We start from the raw sequence: 26,733 nt of genomic DNA, 5'->3' as shown, positions 1-26,733 counted from the left end.
GCCTCAGTAATGGTGTCAGATCTTGAGGCCTTCCTTTGAGCTGGATTCCACTTTGGGCCTGTCCGTAGACCTTCTATTCCTCAGCCTCTTCTCCATTTCTATCCCTGCATTTCTTTTAGACAGGAAGAAATATTGGTCAGAGCTTTGACTGTGGGAGATCCATCTCACTTGATACCATGTGTTTCTGCTGGAGGTGGGCTCAATAAGTTCCCTCTCTGGATTGTAGAGCATTTCATCTACCTCACCTCTTCCTTTGAGTCCTGAGAGTCTTTCAATTCCCAGGTCTCTGGTATATTATAGAAGGTCCTCCCAACCTCCTTCCTTTCTGAGGTCGCCTGTTTCCATTCTTTCTGCTGACCCTCAGAGCTTCAGTCCTTTTTCCCCACCCAATACCAAATCATGTTCCCCTCGCTCCACAACCCCATCCCCTTTCCCTCCTCTATCCTTCCATCATTCCCTGCTTGTTGCTTTCTTCTCACTCCAACATGGGACTGAGGTGACTTGGTCCTTCAGCTTGTTGACCTTTTTGAGTTCTGTCGAATGCATTTTGGGTATTCTGTATTTTCTTTTCTTTTTTCTTTTCTTTTCTTTTCTTTTATTTTCTCTTTCTTTCTTTCTTTCTTTCTTTCGGCTAATATCCACTTATTAGTGAGAACATACCTCACATGTACTTTTTGGTCTGAGTTACCTATGCAGGATGATATTTTCCAGTTCCATTCATTTGTCTACAAAACTCAGGATCTCCTTATTCTTAAGAGCTGAGTAGTATTCTATTGTGTAAATGAACTACATTTTCTGTATCCATTCTTCTGTTGTGGGAGACCTAGGTTGTTTCCCGTTTCTGGCTATCACAAGTAAGGCTATAACCATAGCAGAACATGTGCCCCTGTAGCATGTTGAGGCAACTTTTGGGTATATTACCAAGAGTGGTATTGCTGGATCTTAGGTAGATCTATTTCCAATTTTCTGAGAAAGCTCCAAATTGATCTCAATAGTGGTTGTACCAGTTTGCAATCCTACCAACAATGGAGGAGTGTTCCTCTTTTCGCACATCCTCGCCAACATGTGCTGTCACCTGAGGTTTTGATCTTAGCTATTCTGACTGGTGTAGGGTAGAATCTCAGGGTCATTTGAATTTACATTTCTGTAATCAGTAAGAACTTTGAACATTTATTTAGGTGCTTCTTAGCCATTTGAGATTCCACTGATGTGAATTCTTGATTTAGTTCTATACCCCATATTTTGATTGGGTTGTTTGGTTTGTTTGGTGGTAAGCTTCTTGTGTTCTTTATATATTTTGGATATTAGTCCTCTATTGGATGTGGAATTTGTGAAGTTTTTTCCCAATCTGTAGGATGCCTTTTTGCCTTATTGACTATGTCCTTTGCCTTACAAAAGCTTTCCAATTTCATGAGGTTCCACTTATCAATTCTTGATCTTAGAGCATGAGCCATTGGAGTTCTGTTTAGGAAATTTCCCCCTGTGCCAATGAGTTCAAGGCTTTTTCCCACATTCTCTTCTGTTAGATTCAGTGTATCTGGTTTTATGTTGAGGTCCTTTGATCCACTTGTACTTGAGTTTTGTGCATGGTGACAAATATAGGTCTATTTTTATTTTTCTACATACAGTCAGTTAAATACTCTTGAGTCCATGTTTTTTTGATTCTAAGTATACTGCTTCTTAGTTTTCTTTTATAGAATTTAAAATAATAAAAATTTAAAGAAGAATGTCAATGTTGAAATGTTAGCTTTTCATTAGACAGTATATAAAAGAATATGTTTTCATATATATATATATATACATATATACATAGAGAAAATTTCTTTAGAACAATTGTATTTTGTTAGATTCTCATTATTTATTTCATAGTCTAATGTATTCAGTTACTTTTTCATGTGATATGAAATAAACAGAGCTCATGCCTCTTCTGTAAAATTCATATAATTTCTATAAAGTAACTTAATAATCAAATGGAAATAGCTAGATTTAAGAAGAGCACAGAAGACACTACAACATTGTATGAACCACAATACTTCTAAAGAATTTTAAACTATAAGAACATAAATTTCTGTAAAAAACAGTCTATGACTATTAAATATAAATAGTAAACTTATTATAAATAAATATTTTATATAAAATAAATATATGGAAGGCAAGAAGTTAAATTTAGAAAGAAAATGTTGGAAATTGCCCTTGGAAATAATGCAGAGAAAGTTTTCAACCATGTCAGTTGAGTAAGATTATGAAAAAGTTGATAGGAATTCAGTTGCCAGCAGGCAGTTTAGAAACAATAGGAAGAAAGCCATGTAGGAAAAGAATTAGAAAAGATAAAAGAGCTGATTGATCAATGAGAATTCTATACAGTAGAGTTTTTAAATGGAGAAAGAGAGAGAGAGTGGTGTGGGCCACATGTCAGCAGAGGCTTGAAGAGTCTTGGCAGAACTCCAAGAGTTATTTGAAATCTGTTTGATATCCAGTGACTTTTGAACAGCCTCCAGCAGGAAATGATTTGTGAATCACTCCAGCGGTAAAGAGGGGTTAGAGCTGGAGACTGGTAGCATAAGAAATTATGATAGTATTACAAACTCACAGAAGGTTTTACTATTCTGCTTTATGGAAGAGATACTGAAGGCTGAAGCCTAAATTTGTCTAAAAAGATGAAAGGAATTGACATTGAGATCTACGTGGTCTTATATATATGAATGAAGTTATTGAGGTTAGGGACATAATCATTAATAGTGTCTTATTTACTAAACAACATTTGTACAAATTAACAGAATCCTAACAAGCAGAACAACTAATATTTTTCATATAGGAAGAATACGAATTGTAGCATATGAATTTGAAGATTCTTAGAAATCTGAATAAGCCATGAGTTGTATTTTAGATTCAAATATTTATATAGGAAGTATTTCTTAATTTTTGTTTTTGAATATAAAAAGAGATATAGAAGAGATTAATGAAATTAAAGGTCTCCAAATAATGAAAACCTTTACAATACTGCAAAGTTGATAGTGTGATTCAGTAATAACTTAAGGAACAAGACAGGTACCAGGAGGAATTTTGAAACCTCCCCTGGAGACCATGCCAATTTAATGAAATGTAATCTTTAAATAAAATCCAGAACTGAAACACTATGGCAAGATGAGCAAATTGTTGCTTTTGTACAGATTCAGTTTACCTAGACTTCACATGGAGAAATTACTGTAGGATTTAGTCATATGGTTTCCATGTTTAACTTTAAGGTTGTTATTTGCTGGAATTTTCTAGAATTCATTCTAGACCTTTTTAAAATTCATTTTAGAAATTAAAAATAAGAAAAACAGATAGCTTTGTTTTTATTAAAAGATTTATGGAGCAAAGGTGAGTTGCTCAGTGTCTCCTGGTCCTCATTCTCATTTTCTGAGTTTCAATCCCAAATTATTAAGCTCCTCCACATTTCCCAGTCTCTGACATATTTTTCTTTAATATAGTACTTGAAGTTCAAGCTAAATCAATAAGACAACAACAACAAAGATCAAGGGGATACAAATTGGAAAGGAAAGAAAGTATCAGTATTTACAGATGAAATGATAGTCTATATAAGTTACCCCAAAACTTCTACCAGAGAACTCTTATGGATAATAAAGATATTCAGTAAATTGACTTAATATGAAATTAACTAAAATAAAAATCAGTAAACCTCCTCGATACAAATGAAAATGAGCTAAGAAAGAAGTTAGGGAGATGATATGCTTCACAATAGCCACAAATAACATGAAACACCTTGGATTAACTCTAAACAAGAACTCCAACTCTCTGCAGAAACAAATTAAGGAAGATAACATTGGATGGAAAGATTTCCAATGCTCATGTATCAGTGAGATTAACATAGTAAAAATGGCCATTTTGCCAAAAGCAATCTACAGATTTGATGCAATTTCCAAAACAAACAAACAAAAAAACACAAAACAAACAAACAAAAAAAACCCAAAAAACAAAAAAACAAAAAACCCACAATCCTTTACAAACCTTGAGAAAACAATTTTCGACCTCATATGGAGAAGCCCAAACTCAGTATAGCTAAAACAATCCTGAACAATAAACGAACTTCTGCTAGCATTCACCTCTGTATTTGACATGCTCTGGCTGTAAACCATTGAACTGAGAACGGGATCCCCATTGGAGGAATTAGAGAAAGAATTGAAAGAGATGAAGGGGCTTGCAACACCATAAGAACAACAATGTCAACCAATCAGAGCTCCCAGGGGCTAAACCACTATCCAAAGAATACAGATGGACTGATCCATGGCTCCAGCTGCATATGTAGCTCAGGTTGGCCTTGTTGGGCATCAATGGGAGGAGAGGCCCTTGGTCATGTGAAGGCACGATATACCAGTGTAGGGGAATGCCAGGGAGGGGAGGCAGGAGGGTGTGGGTTGGTGGGGGAGCACATTCCTAGAGGTAGGGGGTTGGAGGATGGGGGCATGGGATAGGAGGTTTCTGAAGAGGAAACTGCGAAAGGGTATAACATTTGAAATGTGAATATATAATATCCAATAAAAATGAAAAAAGGGTAAAATCTGATTACTATTAAAATAGAAACAGACAGGTTGTTCAATGGAATTGAAGATCCAGAAATATACCTACACACCTATAGACATTTGATTTTTGAAAAAGAAGCCAAAATCATACAAAGGAAAAGGGAGAGCATCTTCAACAATTGGTACTGCTCTAACTGGATGCCTGTATGTAGATGCATGTTAATAGATACCTGTTTATCTCCCTGTACAAAACTCAAGTTCAAGTGGATCAAAGATCTTAATGTAATACCAGATATACTAAACCTCATATAACAGAAAGTGAGGAATAGCCTTGACCTCACCATTATAGAAGACAATTTTCTGAATAGAATACCAGTGACTCATGTGGTAAGGTCAACAATTGATAAAAGGTACCTAATAAAACTGGAAAGTCAAAGGTCACTGTCAGTAGGACAAAATGACAGCCTACCTATTTGGAAAAGATCTTTAACCCCTGCTACTTCTGACAGAGGGTTAATAACCAAAATATATAAAGAACTCAAGAAGTTAGACACAAATAACTCAAAAACCATAATTCATTAATGGAGTAGAGAGCTAAAGAACTGGCTGGGAGAGGGGATGTGGAAGGAAGAGGAGAAATCAGCCACAGGGGTCAATCTCTAGGAAGTACCAGAGACTTGGGATGGGAGGTGGCCCAGGGTGTCTATTGGTACAAATCTAGCTGAGAATCTAGCAGTGGGGGATATCAATCCTTAAATAGCTTGTAGCCAAGTAGGACTCCAAGTGGAGGGATAAGGTCAGCAACCCACCCATAAAACCTTTGATCTAAAATGATTTCCTGCCTACAAGATGTGCAGGGACAAAGAGAGAGAAGGGCCTGGGGGAAATGAACAACCAACCAATGAGTGACTGTAGGGTGGACTTTGGTCCCCTGCATATGTATAGCAGGTGAGCAGTTTTGTCTTCATGCAGGTCCATCAGCAACAGGAGCAGGAGCTGTCCTTGAATCTGATGCCTGCCGGCCTCTGAATAATGTTCCCCTAAATGGGCCACCATGTCTGGCCTTAGTTGGAGGGGATTTGCATACTCCTGCAGGGAGTAGGGAGGTAGTTGGATGTGATAACCAGAGGGTCTCCCCATTCTCAAAGAAGATGAGGGAGTAATGAGGGGATCTCTGTGAAAGGGTACTTGGAGGAGAACAGGCTAGATATTGAGATATAATGTGAATAAATTTTAAAACTATCTGTATTATTTTATTTGTCTAAGTATTTAACTACATATATCTATATACATCACCTGCAGGCATGTTTGGTGGTCATGGAGGACAGAAGGGAAGAACAGATCACCCAGAACTTGAATAACATATTTTTGTGCAACCTGATGTGTTCTGGGAACCAAACCCATCTAAGATCAGTCAGTGCTCTTAGCCACTGAACCACCTACTCAAACCCAACTAGAAATAATAACCAAGGCATTTCCCATAATTTAATCTTCCACAGATCAGTCTGTTTTGATGTATACAATTTAATCCAACAATGTATAGCTTGAGAAAATGAGTCTGAGACTACATAAGGAGAAAACACAGGAGGAACTTAGCAATTGGTATATCATAAAGGTACTCATTATTTACTAAAACATAACAATTCTGCAGTGCTTAGAAAGTGCTTTGTTAACTTCCAAGATTAATTTTCCATCAAAAATAGTTACTTACCCCGATTTTACTTATTTAATGCATTTCCCATGGAAAGTCTGTAAGTATACATATTCGTTGCCAAATGATTGTGAATATATGTACAGGATGTGTAGATTCTATTGTTGATTTGCTCAGTGGAGCTTATAAGAATGATAATAATCTTAGAGAAATCTATATTATTTCTTTGTCCAAACTGGGAACAAGGGTTATGGTATGATGTAAATTTTCATATTTTACATGAATTTATCTGGCTTCTTTGATTGGTTGCAGAATTGGATACTTCTTCTCTTTTATATTTCCTTTTAACTTTCCTACTTGAGCTCTAAGGCTAACAAAATCTGGGGAATCTGAAGTTGAATCTGAAGGAACTTTATGTGAAGAATGAGCTGCTATGGAATTAGTGAGATCGCGTTAAAGTTTGTTTTTGTAATAAATAAGCATCTATTGTGTTATGCATTGAAATTCTGGGATTCATTAGTTAAAGCAACTAGAATTTTTTCTAGTTTTTTTGAATAGCATATAATTAAATGCAGACTAGCCACTAGAATTTTTCTATTGCTCTTCAATAGCATACAACTACTAATAATTGTTTGGTTTCCTTGTATTAAAAGTATCATTTACAAATCTTTAGTGCAATATGGTATAATATATTTATGTAAAGAAATAAATTGGAAAAGTAATCTATGTAAATGTATACCAATCAACAATTTAGAGTGATTCACAAGTGTCTAAAATATGAAATAGACTTAACAAAAAGTGTAAATGTTAATAGAAATTTTAATATATTCATTTTATAAGTGAGGGAAAATAAACCCAGTGGGATAAATTGCTTTGAATCACATACACTTCATCAATACATATCACCTCACACAGTTCTTATAATGTTGTATTTAAATGAGAGAGCTGGGAGATATTTTGAATGACTTTAAATTCTGTCTTTGTTCCTTTTGCATTTCTGAACATACTGCACAAGTAAAGTGAAAATGAATTACTGTATTTACTGGAAAATATAGTAAATGATACTCTGCATTGAAAAAAACTATTATATAAATTAGAAATTCCTTAATCTACTTTCTTAGAAAAAAATCACTTTAAGGAATTAGCCATAAAATTTCTAGATTTTTTTTAGTTATTTAGTAGCAAAAGGAAAACTGAATTTCTTTAAAATTAGTAATCATGACTATGTTAGATAGCATTCTAAAAACTAACAAGAATATTTTAAAGGTAGACACTGTAGGAAATAACATTAGACTATGTGTAAAATTATTGATATAATATAAGAAGTAGAAAAATAGTAGCATAAGTGGTACTAATAAATTATCTCAACTGGAAACCCAGTGGCATCATTGATATATACATTCTTGATAATAACTTTCTTATAAAAGCTCCTAATGTGTCAATTTTATCCAGAAAATTAATCCTCAAAGCATTATGTCTAATAACTTTATCTTAAAAGTCCAGAAGCTTGTTTGGGGTGTTTTATATTCTTGTCAATCATGTTATAGTTTGCTCAAATGTTCTAGGTTTGACAATTTAGTTAAATTTTTATATGATTGTTGGACACCAGAATAACCTTTACTGTCTCACTTAATCTTGGACATCTGTAGAATCTGTGCAAAGACTCTCAAATGTCTTAACTTAAAAAACCAACTCTCGGAGGTATAATGGACACTGCTATAATAACTTGGTGAGACCATATTTCCAGCAATTTAGTGAAACAGGGCTCTGTGTTGGTTTAAATGTTTCAGCTAAAAAGAATTACTGCATGTAGTTAACCTTTGCAAATAGTTCATTCTGAATACATAAATTCTCAATAGATTTCTATAATGCATATGAACTACAATTAAGCAATTTAAACTCTGTGTGTTTTTCTGCCTATATTTGCACTTCTATCTATGTATCTATGTATCTATCTATCCATGTATCTATCTATCTATCTATCTATCTATCTATCTATCTATCTATCTATCTATCTATCATTTATCGACCTACCAATGTATCTCTTTCTATCTACCTTTCTATCATCTATTGATTATATATTTATCGCTCTCATCTATATCATCTATTTAGCTGAATATACATCATCTGTCATCTATCATTTTTCTGCCATCTATAATATATATATAATGCTTTTTATGTAAATAAATGTAATATATTCAGGTGCCTATATAAAATTTTATTACATAAATGTATTTGATTATGTTTATTCTCTTAAGAGCCATGCTAATCCAAAAGGGTTAAAATTATATATAACTATATATTTATATAGACATATATGTGTATAAATATGTACCTGTACATATAATTTTTAAGTAATTTTACACATATACCCACACTCACACACACACACACACACACACACGCACGCACGCACGCACACACAAACACACACATATATATGTTTAATTTTAAGGCTTGTGTATTAACAAAGGTCTTCAGAGAAATAAATGAAATAAAGTATATTTATATATACTCTTAAAGGCATATAAACATTAAATCTTCAATTGGTTCAAGTTAGTCTAGAGCAGCTTTTCTCAATCTCTATGTTATGACAGTCAGAAGACACATATTTCTGGTGGTCTTAGAAACTGTGACAATCCTCTGTAGCAAAAATACCATTTTGAAGTGCCAACAAATGAAATTTTAGGACTGTGAGTTACCACAATGTGAGGAACCATACTCAAATGCCACAGCATTAAGAAGATTGAGAATAACTGGTGTGTAGAGTATAATACAATCACAAAAAAATCCTCTATTCGCTAATGGGTAGACAAAGAACTGACATTCAATGGCAATGTATTAAAGAATGACTGGAAAATCTGATAATGAGATGGTCTAAAACATGGGTAAGTCAGGGAATATACAGCATCAACCAAAATGGCAATCTGAAGAATTAACTACAAATGACTCTCTCTCAGAACCATATATATATCTGACTCAGTAAAGCCTCAGGAGGACATGAGATCTAGTGAGAAAATTTCCAGTTAAGCAAGGAATCCCATATCAAGATCCACTTAGAATTGTATGTGCATACACATGGGCATTCGGGAACCTCTGAACTGGTTGTAAGGTAAACACTATGAACATTATTGACAAGGGGTTTGGTTTATCTTAAAGATCCATGAAGATAGAAACAGCAAAGTGGTCACTTACTAGCTTTGAAAATGAGGAAGGAACAATGGAATGAGGAAGACTGAAGAAAGGTAAGAATCCGGATCACATGCTGGCAAAAACTATGCATCAAAAAGGTTCTGTTTCATGACTATGAACAAATAAAGCACTGTGTAGGAAGATTTTGGTTTAGTGGGATAAAGTGCTTTATGTGCTTTGATAAGGTCGGTAAGATCTATAGTACTTAGCCACATCATTTTTCGAATTCAAAGATATACATAGGTTATTGCAGTGTGTCATCTTACCAATGACAGGTTAAGCCACAGTTTTATTAAACTGCATTTCTCAGCTTGCAGTATATTAATGAAAGTTGTATTTTAATTTTCCTATTAAGCTATATCTAGATGTGAGTGACATATTAAACTACACAATGTATATATGTATTTAAATATAGCTTTATTCAAAATGATATTTAATGAGATAATAGTTGTCTATGAAAAAAATAAGAGGCTAAACATATCAAAGTCGGGGCAGTCACCAAAACCCTTTAATGCAGTGACTAAACAAATCCTTAATTCACAATGAAGTTCAGCATCATTGTTTTGCTAAAATTACATATTTGAATGCTACACACAGTAAAAGATATAAAACAATATTTGTTGTGGGTTTGATCTGAGTTCCAAAAATTAAAGGGAATCTGCACATCAACATGTAAGACCCGAACACACAGAGGGTACTCTGTCCCCGTTTGGTTTTGACTGGGGAATAAAATTGCTGGAGGGCAATGGCTGAGCAGAAGGACAAAGTAAGGACTTTTAGGATTATCAGGCAAGGAACCAAGGACAGAGTGCAAAGACAGACCCACCATAGAGGATAAGGAGAGGAGAGACACCACTCCTAAGAGGTGTAGGATAGAAAGCATCACTGCCATTTAGGTGCGGCGGATCATATCCAAAGACGGCCTCCAATTGGGTTTAGGGCAGCAAAGATGGAGTATAGATTTCAGTGAGGGATAACTCGGGATATAGGAGGGGAGTGGATTAGCCACGTGGAGGTTTTGAAGGGGCCAGTCATTGAGCTGTTTAAGGCATATAAAATATAAAGGCTGTGCTATGTGTCTTTCATTCTGGAACCCAGAACATTGGGGCAGGTAGGGAGAGCGCCGCCTCTGTAAAGATCAATTGACTAATTTAATCCGGTACTGCTACACAGAGTAATATTTTGTCATAGGTCATCTACAACCAACACTTATAGAAAAAGCAATTTGAAATAAGACAAGTTTTGTAAGTCTTTTTTGCTGTTCCGTTTGTTTTTTCATTTTTATACAAAATACGGCCAAGGTCCAAACTCCTCGTGACCTTTCTGTGTCTTGCCCTTAAGGACAGGGTTATGAGTGTTGACCTCAACGACCAGCTTGTAATATTGTAAATCTCAGTAGAAATATTCATAAATCTCTAATCATATGGCAGATATAGTGTTCAGCTTTAACTATGAAATATCCACCTATGCCAATTTAGACTAACAATACTATTTTTTGTAATTTTTTTGTAATATTAGAAATAAAACATAAACTGTTGTGGTCACAATCAATATTTTAGTTATCATATTACAGCTGATCATTTTTTGTCGATATTTCTACCTACTTATACTTATCCTTAAATAAGGGCAGTTGCTCCAGAGACTGTAAAATTAGGTAATGAACAGTCAATCCAAACCACTTGCAACTAACTATCAAAGTTCTAGTTTAAATAAGCTCAGAAGAAAGTGAAATAAATGAATTAAAGATCAAAAGAAAATGCTATTACACATCAGTGAGTTTGCTAGAGAAGCTTATTTTATGAAAATTTTTTCAAAAGATATGAGTCTTGAATGTTTGGCAGACAGTGAGTCTGTTAGCAGGCCACCCATGGTATGATGAATTTAACCACGCGTGTCATTGGTAATATAATGATTAATTCTTAGAAGTCTAAGCTAATATTGGTAAATCATTTTACCGTTTATTATATGATATTTTCTCTACTTTTTAATATATATATATAAATATATGTCATGTACATTACATATTGTATATGTAATATCTAAAAATCTTTTAAATTCTGAAAGTCTGTGAACTGCCTGCTTTTATTTTTTATTTTTTTTTGAGGCCCATAATGTTGTCTTCTGTTTGGTTATCTCCTATTAACTTTTTCTTTCGTCACTTGTATTGATGATTTGTTCAGAAATCACAAACTTTGCATTATTAGAGAAGTATTATATCTTCTAATAAGGCATAGAAAACCTTATGATAGCTCACAGGAAAGTACTTTCTTTAACAGTACCGTCAGATCTACAAGTGCTGTGCACTCTAAAACTGATTCTGAAGTTGGACTGAAGCATGTTACTTTAATGAAGAACTGTAACTAATGTGGTTAAAAAGAATGAAAAAAATGTCATCCCTGTTTGGTTCTTGGAGCTTTTTGGGTCCCTGTTATCTGGGAGAAGCATCAATGCAAAAATTTATCAGTGTTTGCTTTTTCTTTTCATGAAGATGTACTGTTTTGAACATGTTTTTAATTTCCTGGAAATTATATTTCCTGCATATTTTAATGTATACCTAAAATAAAAATGATGAAATGGGAGTAGTTTTAGTAAAGTGTATATAATAGAAGAATTGATAAATAATCTGTTAACTTTTCTCTGATAGAAGTTAGAATCATAAGACATAACTGAGCTCATATGATATAAGTAGTGTGGACAATTTAATCTATTAAACATGTGTCATTCACATATTCTTTGCCAAAACACATATTAATGCAGAGTGTGGAGCACTATTCACGAAATAAATAAAAAAGCCATTTTGTGTGAAAATAAAAGTTTTTAGTAAATTATTATGAAGTTAAAAAAAGTACCTTCATTTCTTCAATTTTCATGATCTTGTGTTCTACATTGCTATTGATTTATGCTCTGTAATACAGACCTAGATATGTTACATGAAGATCTATGAAAAGGATTGGATTGCAGATAGATGTAATTGCATAGTCTCCTTTGAATCAAAAATTAAATGTAAAATCTATCCTTGATAAAAGGGTTATATTGTGAGTATAATAGAAAAATTCTCTGAAATACAGCACACGCATAAAGCATTTACAAAGAAATAGGTGTCTCCTTTCTAATAATTTTTGTTGTTGTTTATTTATCTTGTTTTGTTTAAGTGAATTGTGTGTGTGTGTGTGTGTGTGTGCGTGTGTGTGTGTGCGTGTGTGTGTGTGTGTGTGTGTGTGTGTGTGTGTTTGGGTGCACAAATTGGGAAAACACACCCCCACATACACATGCATAAGAATAAGGAGTAAGGGAGAGAGTAATAGAAAGAGAAAGATATAGGTGTTATTTTTCAGTTGTTTGCCCATGAGTAGTTTCAATGATCAACAGAATGCAATAAAGCTCACTCAAGGTTTATAAGGGTAGGAAGCCCTTAAACTGGAGTTTGTTAGCTTGAATCAGAAAGAAAATTTAAAGTAAACCACCTGTCTATTTGACTTCCTTTTAAACTCTATTTTATAAGCACCTCAAGGAAAATATATCCATGCAAGCTTCTCTCTCTCTCTCTCTCTCTCTCTCTCTCTCTAAAAGTTCTCTCTCTCTCTCTCTCTTCTCTTGAATTCTCTAAAAACTTTTTTTCAGCCACCATAAACTAACTTTAACAATTTTTAGTGCAATCCTTTAAAGTATCATTACGTAATGTTAGAGAACTGGATGTGAAAACACAATATGAAGTTTCAGTGCAATAAAAATGATGCATTGAGGAAGGCCAAGGAGGCTTTCTTCTCTTGCAACTACTAATTTGGAGAGAAATTTTTAAAAAATGGCAGACTTAAGACATTAAAATCAAATGAGGTGTACCATGGAGAAACCTATTGCCAGTCAAATTTTCATAACCTTTCCACCATGCTAGTGGTCCCTAGACTGTGATCCAGGAAGTACATCAACTAGGCAGCTTTGGAAATAACTATACCACCCTTCCCACGAGCCTATCAGCTGTGGAGCAGGGCATGTTAGCAGACGCCATTTCTGTGGCAGTCAATGTGAAGACTTCAGCTTCAAACAGAATCTAAAGTACCTTCACACTGGTGAAAGCTTGCATAGGTAATCTCTTACCAGTCCTGGTACAAGACTTGTCCTCTTCTGTGACTGCGTCAGATCTTAGCCAGTAGCATTAATAAATTCAGAATGGACCTGTGATGAATCCCTCACTTCAAACTGCTGACGTCCCTGTAGACGCTGTACACGTACAGTCTAGCTTGCCAGACAAGGCACTGCTCTTTCTAAATAGTGCAAGTTTTAATATTTGGAGATAATTAATTCAGAGAATTTTAAGACTAATGAATGACTTTAACACATGCTTCCACTTTAGGAGCCATTTTGCTATAATATAGACATTTTAGATCAGAAACCACAAAACTTCTTATTCTATACATTTTGATTTTATTTTCCTGAAATAATCTAATTAAAAAAAAACAGTATTATTGAGATTGGGTGACAACTACAAATATCTAATATAATTATATACAAATATCTGGGTATAATTATACATATTTAGAATTTAATTAGAGATTATGCCGGTTAATAAATGAGATTGCAAGTTTTCCTGATCAATGCCTTTACTCACCCTAGGGAGGTAGCTAGGTTTCTAGAACCACAGATGGTTTTACTCTTGTTACTTCTTAGTCCAATGAGAGTGCTATGGATTATGGTCACAGTATTTGTGCCACTACTGTACTTGTAGGTTTATGTGCCATGCTCTTTTTCATTCATATGTGCCATAAATGGACAGGACTATTAATTTTTTCTATCTTTGGAAACTTCCATGGCAAAACTTGATACCATGAAAGCTAGTATTCAGGAGGAAGGCTTTTGGGTTTTATAAATAGTTCTGGTTCTTCTGGTCATATATCTGAAATGCTTCGTGTCTTCAGCGATGGGGATTACTTTTCACCTCTGAAAGCAAGAGCCGACAGTAATAGCGTATAATGATTTGGAAATCTCTGAACCACCCTGACCAACAACAGAAAAGGTAGGATTCATGTGTGCTGTTGGGGTTTTGTTAGATAATCTATACCTCTTGCAGAGGGTAGAGTCAGTTCTGATTGAAAATTTTATTTAAACTATATGTGAAAGTGCATAAGAAGAACTGGAAAGAGGAAACAAAATATTAAAAAATATTAAAAGTGACCTGAGGAAGCTCTGTGGTTGAATGTTTTTAATTTTAGATGTATGATGAATCTTTCAAAAGTGTAGAATCTAATTATTCTTGTTATTTTCCCCTTAATATTTTATGTTTTCCCTTCATTCAAAATTTTATTGTTATATTTTTTATATTTTAAACGTCTTTTAAATTCAAATATATTGGATCGTATTCTTCCCTTCCCCAAAGTTTCTCCAAATCTACTACCAACTCACTCTGTCGTAATGTATTATAATGCCAATCTTTCTGAGAAATATAAACAAAATAAATACATACCAATCTATCAAAAATTGTCAAGAGGGTTCTCAAACATTTTGACAGCTCTCCAAAAACACATATAAATGATACAACATAATGTTCAACTGTCCTGATATCTTTGAACATTAAACCTATGAAACCCCCATTATAAGGACTTTGTTATTTAATATGCAAACAGTAGAGAAAGAATATTAGATATTTCCTACTTTTAAGAAAGTATGATTATATTAGGTTAAGGTAACCTTTTGTAGGTGTTTAATGAGCACTAGACAGAGAATTTGTGCATGTCTTATATCAACCAACAACTGAGTGAAGCGTAAATTTCGTTTTACAGCATAATAAAGTGATAGACAAATTTTACATATTTACTTGTTTTTATAGAATTATAATAAGATTGATTAAATAGAAGAAATCTATAAATTTAGAAGCTGGGAGGCAGACAGAAAAGGTAGAAGGATGGTACACTGACATAAGTACGTTTTAATTAAATAAGCAGAAAAAAGAAATTAATCACACAGTTTATAAATGGAATAATCGTGGTTCAAATCCAGCTAAAAGTGTTAGGGTCCACAATTTACCAACATGCACATTGTCACTTCTATGTCTTTGACTTAGTCAATGTAAACCAATGCTTTGTTTGCTGTTGAGGAGTTAGCCATTAGTAATATACTGTGAAAACTGCAAGCATGAATAACACATGCTTACAACCTTGATAGAGTTCTCAGTCTCACTTTCATTTATAAAACATTCAGCATTTAAAATGCATTGCAATTTTTTATATGCTAGTTTGTTTATGCGAGACTCCACTTTATCTGTGCCTGTTTCATTTCTTTTCCAGGTACCTTAGTATTGATTTTGCTGAGTTGCTCATTTTAGTAGCTAATACTCCAGTTCCTTGTTTCTTTTCTTTTTCTTTCTTTTATTTTTTTAAATACCAGGTAGATTCAATCATGCAACTGTGTTGAAAACCATTACTGTTAAAACTTTGTTGTCAATATTTGCATCCTATAGTATATAAAACTTTCTAACATACTAACATGTAAAATTGATTTATTGCAACTTCTCTTCATGTAAATATGAGCCAATACATATGTTCATATATGCACACATATAATATATGTAAGTATAATATGCAGATGAACACGTACATGCATGAACTCTCTACAGTAGACACACCATAAATAAATACACACAGTGATACAAATACAGATACGCAATGATACAAAACTACCTGCGTGGTTCTAGTTTATCAATTACTATTTTGAATAAAATAGGAATCACCAAACTATTAATTGCTATGGTTATTTAAAATATTAATATTTTATGTATTTTGCAGAAGTGATAAATTCTAAAAATTTTATTGCAGAATGCGCACTTAGTTTTATTCAATTCTTTGATACGGTTATGTTTTCATGTTCACTGAGATTAAAATGCATTATTTAAATATGTCCTATAGGGATGGCAATGAATAATCTAATTTTTCTTCTAACATTAAGGAATTTTTATTATAACAACAGCATTGCACATCATTCACAAATTACATTCATATACATGTAAGGTAGTATTTCTGTTATAGTTTATGGACAATTTACTAAATGAAGCTGTTATTGGAAGAGATTTTGACCCTTGAGAGAGAAGACTTATGAAGGTAAGTCTCTCCTCTGGAGATACTGGAGCACTCAGACCACATTTCATATCTCATCTTCCAGTGGAACTTGAGGAGCTCAGCAGGGAATACAGGAACAACTGAGGTGTCCAGATGTCCTGGCTTGTAGCCAGAGCCATGTCATATCTATCTTATTTCATTGGCCAGAATCAGTTAAATCAGGATGTCCATTCAAAAAGAGCATGAATAAAAAAATACTGGCAAAGTGTGGTTACAAATAAGACTGAAAACCTGAGAGCAGGCCAAATTTGCCATGTCTTACATTTATACAGCCTCATCTTGTTTTCTCTTTGAAGTCAGGGAAAGGGAAAAGAAATCTCAAGTAGTTTCCCATATTTTAGCATAGGACATGCTTCTTACAATTGTAAATTAGGTTCCGTGAACATTATGAATGGAGAAAATATTGCATATGAGATGAAAATTTTCAGGCTGTACATCCGATATTCAGGACTATTGCAACACACATGCCATGTTCAGACACTGAAATGTAAATGGCTTAAAGTGACAGAGGCTAGGAAAATTTTGACTATATTTTAAACTGTGAATTTTGTTGTATTTTCTCTATTCCTGTTATAGATTATATTTATTTCTCGCTTTTGTATTAATAAATGAGTATCCATTACAAATAAAAAATTAATATGAAAAATAAACTAGAGGTAAAATGACATAATTATAATATTAAGTACATGCACGAGCATTGAGTGAATGATATTTGAGTTTACCAGTCCTAAGGTGTATTTACTTGTCCATTATGCTACTGTACAGAAATGAAAGATATACACAACATAGTAAATTTAACAGATTATTCAAAGGCTTGTGGAAGTGAAAAGTCTGGCATGGATTTGTGGGCATTACCATAATTTCACTATGTAGAAAATGTAAAATAAATAAATTATGTATTATTAATATGTGAACATGATTAACTTGTACAATATAACTTTACTTAAGAAATGGGGGGCCTGGAGAGATGGCTCCGTGGTTAAGAGCACTGGCTGTTCTTCCTGAAGATGCATGTTACATTCCCATCCATAGGACACAATGTCATATCTGTAACTCCAGTTCCACGTATCTGATGTTTTCTTCTGGTCTTTAACACATGGCTTACAGACAAATATATAGACAAAACACTCATACAAACAGAATTTTGAAAAATAAACATCTATAGAAAGAACATTTTCTGTATTTTCTCATGAGACTTTAACTATGAAATATGCAAAGTTAGGCTATTGCAGAATCTTTGTGCTTATAAACGTTAAGGTTTTCATTGTTAGTGTTTCCAATGTGATGACAAAAACAATAAAGCCAAAACGTTTCAGTCGAATTCGAAGCAGGAACTGTGGAGTTTTGATCCTCATTATTTACTCAGCTTATATTTTCATCCAATACTGGACTCTCTGCTCAAGGTTGGTACCAACCATGGTGGGCTGGGCTTCCATATCAAGCATTAATCAAAAGAGTGCATTACAAATTTAACTGTAGGCTGAGCTTAAAAAGGCGTATTCTCAAATGAGAGTCCATTTTTCCACATTACTGCAGCTTGTGTTATAAACCATAAAATTATTGACATAAAACTACCAACACAATGGCTGTTTTCAAAAAATCATTGACACATTTTTAGTCTATACTTCACATAACATGTTACTGAAATACAATGAAACATTGGATATAATACTGAGAATTCTCTATTGTCATCTATAAAACAATTAACAAATTTTAATTTTAACAACTTTATGATGAATCTTCTATTTACTATAAAAGGCCCCCTTTTCTCATCCTCCTGTCAACTTTTAAATCCCATTAACATTATAATATTCTCTGAGTGTATATTTAGGGCTTCTATATAAAAAAATCCATGTCTAACATATTAAATATTTTAAAAGAATAGAACAAAATGATGTTTCACCATTAAATGTGCTTTCAAATAGTAGTAGTAATATGGAAGCAAAGTTTATAGCAGTGACTCAAGGAATGTCCATTCAGAGCCTGACCCATATGTGGCATATATATATATATATATATATGCAGCTACCAACACTAGATAAGACTGATCAAGCTAAAAAATGCATGTGGAAAGGGACTGGATATAGATCTCTTCTGAGAGTCACATCCAGAGCACGTCCAATACAGAGGTCAATGCTAGCAGCAAATCACCGAACTGAGAATAGGACCCCTGTAGGGGGAATTAGAGGAAGTATTGAAAGAGCTGAAGGGTTGCAACCCGATAAAAACAACAATGACAACTAACCAGAGCTTCCAGGGACTAAACCACTATCGAAAGACTATACATGGACTGATCCATGTATAGAGAATAGCCTTGTTGGGGCACCAGTGGAAGGGAAAGCCCTTGGTCCTGCCAAGGTTAGACCCCCAGTGCAGGGTAATATGAGGGATGGCAATAAGGGGGATGTATAGGGGGAATACCCGTATGGGGGAGGGAGAGAGGAGGGAATGGGGTCTTCTGGGCAGGAAACCAGGAAGGGGAATAACCTTGGAAATGTAAGTAAAGACATATATAATAAAAAATTAAAAAAATTACTTGCCTCAGTCTCCTCAGTCCTGGGATTACAGGCAGTACCATAATTACTGGAGCAAATAAAGATTTCCTTTTCTTAAAAAAACATTTCTCCCTGTTTTGAATGAATGTATACTATCATTTAGGGTTTTAGAAGAGGAATGTGGCAATAAAATCTCCACCAAAACTAGATAAGATGGATGAAGCTAAGGCTGACAGGAACCAAATATAGATGTCTCTGGAGTGACACAGACAGAGCATGTCAAATACTGAGGTGAGTGCTACCAGCAAACTACTCAATTGAGAACATAACCCTTGTTAGAGAAAGGACTGAAAGAGTTGAAGGGGCTTGCAACCCCATATGAACAACAATGCCAACAACCAGAACTCCCAGGGACTAAACCACTACCCAAAGACTATACATGGACTGACCCATGCCTTCAATTGCACAGGTAGCTAAGGATGGCCTTGATGGGTATTAATGGAAGGAGAAACCCTTGGTCCTGCCAAGGTTAGAACCCCCAGTGTAGGGGAACGTGTGGGGGCAGAGGAGGGTGGGCCATGAGGGGAACATCCTTGCAGAAGAAGGGGAGGGGGAGGTGACAGGGGACTTATGTCCAGGGAACCAGTAAATGGAATGACATTTGAAATATAAATTTAAAAATATCCAATAAAAAAAGAACAACAACAACAACATACAATGTTTACACCTCTGTTTCCAATGCTCTTCCTCTCAATGGTCAAAGTCCCACCATTCTCTAAATAAAAATATATACCTTTAAAATTTACTATGTAAATAGTTTCCAGATATGTATTTGGTATTTTCTCTCCAAGTTCATGTGGTTCTTAAAAGTCACTTAATACTATTTATATGGGTATCATTGTACGAGTACCTTTTGCTTCTCAGGAGCCAATCTCTAAAGGGAACTGATTTTCTTTTCTTTGGCACTCAGAAACTGCCATTAGCCCTTCAGCTAGAAGTGGAATTTCATAAGCTTCTTTTGCCTTACTGGTGGTACCATTTTGGTTAGACTGATCTTATGCAAGTCTTCAACATGCAGTCACAGCAACTGTGTTACATACCACATTCTGCACTCTCTGTCAAACTGCTTCACTTTCTGTGATGGTGACACAGGTCTGTAAAATATGCTGGAAGAAAAGAAAGACATCTTGTTGTATTAATTTCTTTTCTGTTGCTGTGATAAGCCTGATGACTAAGGTAGGATAACACAAATAAGACCAAGGCAACATATAAATAAAATATATACTTAAATTCCATATAGTGGAGTCCACAATGGCAAACAGCAGGCATGACTACAGAAATAACTCAGAACTCACATCTTAAAACTGGTATTACAAGGTAGAGAACATGGGGGAAATGGCAAAAATCTTTTAAAACATCTGAGTGACACCTCCTCCAGCAATCTTTTAGTTCTTAAACATTCCTAAACAGTCCTATGTACTGGGAATCAAGCATTTAAACAGAGGATCTTAAGGAGGTCATATCTAACTTTCAACACTTTAGTTTGATGGTCCATTAATTTTCTTGGTTGACTGTGTGATTTGGCACATACCATTTTTATTTAACAACTCAATGGGAACATGTTATGACATGTAGAACTATATTATTGATGCAACAGATGAAATCTCATTATAAAATATAATAGAAGATTTGGTCACTAATATGCACTGAGAATTATAATTATGATGCTGGGGAAACAAAGGTCATTTTCAAAGGGAAAAAAAGTAGTAAACCAACACATCTTGTTCTACATACAGCAAGATGTAGAGCTTTTAACAAGCTAAAAATTCACTGTTATTTGTTTCAAATTGTTTCTACTCATTGGCTCTTTACAGAATATAAGGTTTCATTTTTTAGATAAGAATCGATTTTAAAGTGAAGCTAAAAGGTCACAATTTCTATCACTTAGGTTTTTTGAAGAGGAATGTGGCAATTAAAATAAGATGGCTCTTCAGCTCCATCAGTCTTTTACTCCTCCATTGTGGTAACATTGTTCAGTCCAACGGTTAGCTATAACCATCCTCATCTATATCAGTAAGGCTCTGGCAGGGGTTTGTAATCCCATAGGAAGAACAACAATATCAACCCACCAGACCCAACCAGAGATCCCAGGGACTAAACTACCAACCAATGAGTACAGATAGAGGGACCCATGACTCCAGCCATATGCATAGCAGAAGATGACATTGTCTAGCATCAATAGGAGGAAAACCCCTCAGTCTTGTGAAGGCTCGGATTCTCGATGTAGGGTAATGCAAGGGAGTTGAGGTTGGGTGGGTGGGAATGGAATCGTCCTTATAGAAGCAGGGGGAAGTGGAGGAGGTATGTGAGTGGAGGGAAAGTGGACAACATTTGAAATGTAAATACATAAAATATCCAAGAAAAATACATTTAAAAAAAGAATAATAGTGATATAAAAATAACTACAAAAATGTTTATAAAATGTAAGCAAATAGGTATTTAATAAATATCTATGGGATGAATATATGTGTACATAATTATAAATCATAATTCATCAAACTTTATTTTTATTACACTGATTATGATACTGTTAAAATTTTTGCACATTAAAAATTTAAAAAAAAAAAGAAAAAATGAAGATGGATCTGACTTTTAGTCAGAAGCAGTCTATGACCGCCCAGAAGACTGCAGGAAACATAAGGGACCTATGAAGGGCCTATTTTCAATTAAGCATCCAAATGAAGTCTAAAAGCAAGTGATAGCTGCAAGTGAATTCCCTTCATTGTTAGTCATTATGAAACAGACACATTAGTTCTGAGTTTATGAAAAGCCATACTGAAAACCTTCTTTTGATATAATTATTAATCTCTTTCATGACACAATAGATAGGTTTTAATGTGATTCTTTTATGCCACCTCCAAAGTGTTACCACTTTTTCCTGTTTGTCTTGGTTTCATATATGAAAAACAAACAATGCTAATTTATCTTTGCCTTAAACTGCCTAACTTCAACCTGCTCAATATATACTATCAATATACTGTATGATATATATATAGAAATAAAAATCATTCTTATTACAAAAGAATATTTTTCATTAACTGGGTTATTTAACAAGAAAGAACACCTCAATTTATTATTAACTGTAATTATGTTTGTTTATTAAATCCCAAAAATATAGCAGAAGTGTCAGAAATTATTATAGAATTAAAAACAAATAGGGGACCCAATTTAAAATACACTAAATCATATTGTTCAAAAGCTTATATACATACTTGTTTATTCTTCATCTCACAATGTTTATGAGCTGAAAATAGACTTTCTTGTTAAAAGTCTTTTGTATAAATGTTGGCTAATTTTTATTAGGTGTTCAGCACACATTATTAATTAGCAATTATATGATCTTATTATTTTTTGATGCAATAGCAGGGGCATTGGAAAACCATTTCTCTAGATATAATTAAAATTAGCCTTTCAAAGACCAGATGACTCTGTAGAGGTTCTCATATCCCTGGAGCAGGGAAAGCCGAATAGTAGAAAGAGGGAGGCGAAAACAAGCCAGCTGGGGAGCAATGCAGTTTGTTGGTCCTATGTAGTAGTTACAGCCTGAGTAATTGCTGGGTGCTTGCTATGGGAGCAATTCAATTTTCTGTCTCTAGAGCCCTGCAACGAGCAATAGATCAGACTAGCCACCAATGAAAAACTTGTGTTCCACAGTCCTACATATGGCAAGGGAAGCAAAAATGACCAAAATAGGGAATCAATCTCTTTTATGGGCTCCATTGGAAAACCAAAGTAACATCAAACAGTATAAGACTAAGTGACCTACCTTGGGGAATGCAACTGTATCAATTCTCTGAAGCATGAAAACAGTTCAATGGCTCCTTAGTTGAATGATACATGACTTCTAAGGAGACTACTGGGAACAAGGTGTCTTTTCCAAAAGTGTGCTGTTTTATGTCATTACAATCTAGACTGGGGTGTTTAAACAAGGCTGTTGTGCTCTATTCTCTCTGATACATTTCTAAAGAATGGATACTAGATTACCAATGCTTCAATTTTTTGGTTCTAATGTGCCAGCATTTTCTTCATAAGAGAAATTCTCTTCTTTTAAGAAATTCCATTTTAGCAAAGAAATTGAGTGTGTCCAGTAATAATCTTTTAGTGAAGCTTAACAAAGTTGCACATCCAAAATTGTTCTTCCTTTAGAGAATTCCTGGGAGGTAGGTGTTTGGGTATTAAGCAATAAGATACTCATTCAAAAAAAAATCAAAAGGTCTAAAATACAGAAAAGATAGAAAATGATTTTTATCTTAAATTGGTCTCAATGTTTTCATCAGGATATTTTATAAAAGATTCAGCTCCCTGAATATAATTGCATTATGGTGATTACAAAATGAAAATATGGCAGGGTAATGGAGAGACCTAGAAAATCACGGAGAAATGACTTTGTAGCTCTCTTCTACTCAAAGCCATGATTGAGGGCAAGTGAAAGGTCAAATGACTGCTCTATTGAGACGATTAGCAAGCATTAGGCAGAATTTGATGGGACAAAGGGCAGCATCTTCTGAATAAGGGAAGAGATCTAAGGAACCCCAAAAGCAAGTACAGTGCATACACACACACACACACACACACACACACACACACACACACACACACACCCCACACACATATTTCTGACAGCATATAGCATCCATAAATGTTCTTATTTTTGTGTATGTATGCATAAGTTAAATTTTTACATTGAATAATCTACACAAAGAAAACTAGGCTTGGGAATGGAAAGTATGCACAGTACAAATAATAGTGAAAGCAACAGAAGTTTTCTGTACAAATATCTCTGATGCTCGGGGATAGCAAGCACTGGTATTACTATTGTCCAGCTAATAACACATAGAGTCTCCAACACATAAGAAAATGTACAAATTTCAAGTGCAGATGAATCATGAAAGTAAAAATAGCTTCAGTCTATGCACATGACATTTCTAGAGTCTTATTAAAAAATAAAAGAAGTCCACTGAGCAATTTTTAGTCTGTATGCTCTTCTGTAACTTTACAAGAGTTTAGAACAGCCTACCTTTTAAGAATTCATCATTATCTGAACCTTGTGCATTATTGAATATTCAGTGGAAAAAAGCTGACCCAGTAAACTGCTTCCTCATTTCCTTTGTTATGAAATTTCAGAAAAGAACAAAAGCCCAGTAATCTCTTGAGGCTTCACAGTGAGACCTTCACATTATACCAGTTTGCTGTCTGTAAAAACCAGACTTAATCTCTCTGAAGTGCCTAGTAGGTGCTATGTATGTCTGTTACACAGTATAATAGTGGATATGATGTCAACACAGTAAATGAAAGAAGTCATATTCGTGCCTCCCAAAATTTCAAGAAGATATCATTTATTGTGAACAGAACTAAGGCATCTTTAATGTTTTTAGTCATAACAGTAGCATATGCACACGTATCTAATTATTGTCACATACAATACAAACACACACATTAGAGAATAAATGAGAGATACTTCTAAAGGCTTGAGACTGCTTTTGCTAACAATTCCTCACTAGAATTTAACTAGAGTTAAACGATATAGTATTAATATTGTACCTATCAGTAAGAGTAGACAAAACTGATTATTTTAGAGATTATTCTCGAGTCTTAGAAAAATTCAAACATATTAATAATTATTATGTAGCTATAAGGTAGGAAGTAGAACAATGTCATGTCCCTGTACCACATGGAGGAGCACAGGCATGCCCACTCACAGTACAACCAACCACCTGTTCTTCATGAATGTCACTCATCAGTACATGTTCCCCTTCCATGAGGGTTTTTCTGAAGATGGACTCTAAAAATTAAAGTAGCATTCCAAGATAAAAGGCATGAAATGTGACTTAGAATTTGTTTAATATGGCTGTGGAAATATCTCAGTACTCAATTTCCAGAATTGGAGGTTGCCACTGAGAAGCCACTGAATTCCATTAAGCAATTTGTAAAGAATGGAAAATTCCCGCACAAGAGATATATATTGAATTATGGGCCCCTCCTTCAGACATAGGAAGATCTGCATCAAAAAGATAAGAACAAAAACTACTGTGGAGATAATGATCCCATTCATGTTTTTAAAATAGGCTCTGAGGTTCCGCCCTGTAGAGATGTGTTCCGTGAGAAGATTCGTGGGCTTTTCTCACTTATTACAAAGGATGAAACAATCGGGAAGTAGTTCCTTTCAATGTGAATGATCCTGAGGCTGAAATTTTCGTGATATCAACAATGTTAAGAAATTCAAACCAGCTTATCTGGAAACCACTCTCAACTGGTTGAGACTTTATAAGGTATTAATGGAAAACCAGAAAAGAAGTTTGTTTACAATGGAGAATCCAGAACAAGGCTTTTGCTCATGGAGATACCAACTGTACACATAAATGTTGGAAAGCAGTGCACAGGAGAAATGAGAACAGGAAGCTCTCAGTTGTATAAATGTGCATGTGTGATAGTCCAGAGGTTGCAAGATCATTAGTTGAATCAGCCCCAACACCTTCAATGAATAAAGAAAGCAATGTGGAATGTGAGACTTCCTCAGCAACTGCCAGAGACACAGGAGAGCCTGCATCAAGACTTCACCCTCTCAGGACCCCTGCGATATTTTTCTCTCTGTCCTCTTGCAAAGTAAGCTGATGACAATTTGGTATCTCCCTGTCAAAACAATCGAATCTTCTTGGGGCTACAGTTAGTCAGTGCTGAGACAAGAACAAAAGTCCTCTCAAAGAGCAGTTAGTTGCTCTTAAATTCTAAACAGTCTCTCTAGCTCCTCAAAAAACTATTTTTGCTTTGCCAAGTGGATTGTTTCAATGGACTCAGTAATTACTCAAGAGCTTTTGCTATGTGAGCGGACATTTTGCTAAGATAAACACAATTCGTTTGTTTGCTTGTTTGTGTATTTATTTATTTTCTTGCTTAAGTCCTTAGCATAGCCAGAAGAGAGACAGAGTGGGCTTCAGGGAAGGATAATATGTTTAAAAATAATTACTTGTATTAGGTTTATTATTTTTATATTGCACGCAATAGTTTTCCTGTTTTATGAAAATACTGTCTTCCTTATAATAATTTATGTAAGTATTTGGCTTGATGTACTGACATGAGAGATAAGAGAAATCAGAAGAAAACAAATAATACTAAATAGCTGTGGGTCAAGTTGCTAAGTGGGTTAGCTTCTTTTCCTGAAGTTCCCACACTGTGGAAAGAGCAGGAAGAGGAATCCTTTTTCTGCTGGTGGTCCACTGTTTCCTTAAGGTATTGCCTTCCTTTCTAGCTTGCTCCAGTGAAACCCTTGTTTGTTTGATCTATTATGATGTCCTCTCTGATTCATTTTAAGGGACTCTATGAATGAAAACTGCTGCTGGAGACTTCCTGGGAGTAATGCTATGAATTGTGCTCTCATATTTATTGCGTCATTCATAAAGGCAAACTAAAATTCATAACTGGAGAGCTAGTTTTTATAGATTTAGTTTTCCACAAACTCATAACATTTTCTCACCCTCACTCACCCAGTACTCAAGTCTGAAATTCTACCCTTATATCATCAAAGTGATAGCAGTTCTGAAATTTCTTGAATCTCTTTAGAACATACAAACTTCCTTTTAATGTCTGAGTTATAAGGAAGGAATAATGCTCTCATGCTGGCCTGAAACTGAAAGCTTTGAGGTTTTCAAGGAAGGTGTCATTTTTCTCTTTCATGTTTTGTTGTTGATGTTGTTAAAATTCAAGCCCAC

At 34.6% G+C, this 26,733-nt stretch overlaps 1 pseudogene; it reads left to right on the top strand.

Annotated features, from left to right (window-relative positions):
* Positions 1 to 25,639, top strand: part of LOC116906103 — a 55,830-nt pseudogene extending 30,191 nt beyond the window's left edge.
* The last annotated feature ends 1,094 nt before the right edge of the window (positions 25,640 to 26,733 follow it).

Source organism: Rattus rattus, chromosome 7, assembly GCF_011064425.1.
Source record: "Rattus rattus isolate New Zealand chromosome 7, Rrattus_CSIRO_v1, whole genome shotgun sequence".
NCBI classification, from domain to species: domain Eukaryota; kingdom Metazoa; phylum Chordata; class Mammalia; order Rodentia; family Muridae; genus Rattus; species Rattus rattus.
This window is presented reverse-complemented; position numbering and strand designations above follow the sequence as displayed.